This window comes from Apium graveolens, chromosome 7 (assembly GCF_009905375.1).
Source record: "Apium graveolens cultivar Ventura chromosome 7, ASM990537v1, whole genome shotgun sequence".
NCBI classification, from domain to species: domain Eukaryota; kingdom Viridiplantae; phylum Streptophyta; class Magnoliopsida; order Apiales; family Apiaceae; genus Apium; species Apium graveolens.
Window position 1 is genome coordinate 123,392,282 of NC_133653.1, and position 2,556 is coordinate 123,394,837.

Here is a 2,556-nt window from a genome sequence, read left to right on the forward strand (position 1 = left end):
AACGAAGTTGGCGTTTATCAGTTTCGTGTTATCTGATTAGTGTCATCACCATCACATGCTAAGGTTAAAAACAATAAGGCTATTGAATGAAGTATTTAATGAAGTTAGGATCCCATGTTTGTCATATATAGTAATTCAACCTCAATTCTCTTAGTTAATGTTATTTAGTATAATCTCTTAGTTTAATAAAAACCCAATTTGTTATTTGTCTTAGCATTGAGCGATAACCATACATTGTTGCATAGGTGCATAAATTGAACTTAACCTAAACCAGTCTCTGTGGGAACGAATCTGATTTATATCTTATACTGCTTGCGAACGCGTATACTTGCGTGAATATTAGCGCATGTTTTCGCCCTAACAAGTTTTTGGCGCTGCTGCCGGGGACTCGGTGTTAATTTTTAGTTTATGTGCTTGTCATCAGTGGTCGTTAAAGTTCACTGACTCGGATTCTTTTACTTTCACGGTTTATTTTTTTGTGTTTCAGGTACTCATTACAATGGGAGATCCAGCAACACGAACGAAAGCCTTGATGGACTTTTCTCAACCCAAGATCAATGACATTCAATCTAGCATTGTCCGGCCAGCTGTCACAGCTAATACCTTTGAGATCAAGCCTGGCATAATTCAATGGGTACAGACTTCAGTCCAGTTTGGGGGTTCTCCAACGGAAGATCCCAATACACACATTAGGAATTTCATAGAGATCTGCGACACCTTCAAGTTCAACGGTGTTTCTGAAGATGCTGTGAAGCTGAGACTGTTCCCACTCTCTCTGAGGGACAAGGCTAAGAGCTGGTTACACTCTCTACCAGCTGGTTCGATTACTACTTGGGAGGATCTTGCTCAGAAATTCCTTACTAAATTCTTCCCTATGGCGAAGACAGCTGCAATGAGGAACGCTATTACTCAATTTGTGCAGCAAACGGGAGAATCGCTATGTGAAGCTTGGGAGCACTACAAGGAGATGCTTAGGAAGTGTCCTCATCATGGAATTCCTGATTGGATGATCATCACTTGTTTTTACAATGGGTTGGGAGCACAGTCCAGACCCATGCTCGATGCCGCATCAGACGGAGCATTATGGGCAAAGAGCTATAAGGAAGCTTATGATCTAATTGAACTGATGGCTGCTAATGAATATCAGTATCCAACCCAGAGATGTCCACAGGGCGAGGTAGCAATAGTACTTGAGGTGGATACAGCTACGGCTATCACTACTCAACTAAAGGCGTTGTCTATGAAGATCGATTCTCTGGCTAACTATGGTGTTAAGCAGATAACCAGTGTTTGTGAGCTGTGTGCAGGTCCGCATGCGACAGAGCAATGCGCTATATCTAGTGACTTAGCTCAGTTTGTGAGCAACTTTCAGAGATCGCAGCAGCCAGTTCCTTCCACTTATTATCCTGACAACTGGAATCATCCTAAGTTCAGCTGGAGCAACAATCAGAATGTGATGCAACAGCCGTTCCAGCAGTTTGCAAATAAGCTGTTCAACCCTCCTGGTTTTCAGCAACAACTCCAACTTCAACAACAAACTAATGATGCAGGTCTATCTTCGAATGAAAAATCTGAATTGGAGGAGTTAAGGCTTATGTGCAAAAACCAGGCTCTTATATGCCAAAGCCAGGCTATTTCTATCAAGATCTAGAGAACCAAATAGGGCAAATTGCTAATGCCTTATTGAATCAACCACCAGGAACACTTTCTAGTGATATAGAAGCCAACCCAGGCAAGAGGGAAGTTGAAGAACAGGTGAACTCCATCACCTTAAGGTCCGGAAAGGTTGTAAGCCCCCAAATTCAGCAAGACGAAGAGCCTGAAAAGTCTCAAGTTCCAGAATCTGAAGTTTTAGCTGAAGAAGATGTGCAGAAGGAAGTAGAGGTGGAACAAAGGAAGACTACTGTGGAACACACTCCTCCTGAGGGTAATACAGGGGAGAAACAGATTTATCCTCCACCTCCTTTTCCTAAGAGGCTATAGAAGAAAAAGCTGGATAAGCAGTTTGAGAAGTTTCTGGAGGTGTTCAAGAAACTTCATATCAACATACCTTTCGCTGAAGCTCTTGAACAGATGCCTAGCTATGCGAGGTTTATGAAAGGTATTCTCTCTCGGAAAGTGAATCTCGATGACTTAGAGACCGTTGCTCTAACGGAAGAATGCAGTGCTGTGCTGCAACAAAAGTTACCTCTGAAGCTTAAAGATCCTGGAAGCTTCACTATTCCTTGCACCATCGGAAACTTGCCGTTTGACAAGTGTTTATGTGATTTAGGAGCTAGCATCAATCTAATGCCCTTATCTATCTTCAAGAAGCTTGGTCTGCCTGAGCCGAAACCAACATACCTGTCATTGCAACTAGCTGACTGTTCCATCGCTTATCCACGAGGTATAGTGGAGGATGTCTTGGTCAAGGTGGATAAACTCTTCTTCCCTGCTGACTTTGTAATTCTTGATTTCGAGGAAGATAAGAAGATTCCCATTATCTTGGGAAGACCATTCTTGGCTACAGGCCGAACTATGATCGATGTGCAAAAAGGAGAGCTTTCGATGAAGGTT

The 2,556-nt window shown here is 42.6% G+C and overlaps 1 non-coding gene across 1 annotated transcript; it reads right to left on the reverse strand.

Moving 5' to 3' along the window:
• Window positions 1-889: 889 nt before the first annotated feature.
• Window positions 890-996, reverse strand: LOC141676429 (small nucleolar RNA R71). Its single transcript, XR_012557019.1, has one exon. It is a non-coding gene; the product is annotated as a small nucleolar RNA R71 (small nucleolar RNA).
• Window positions 997-2,556: the final 1,560 nt, after the last annotated feature.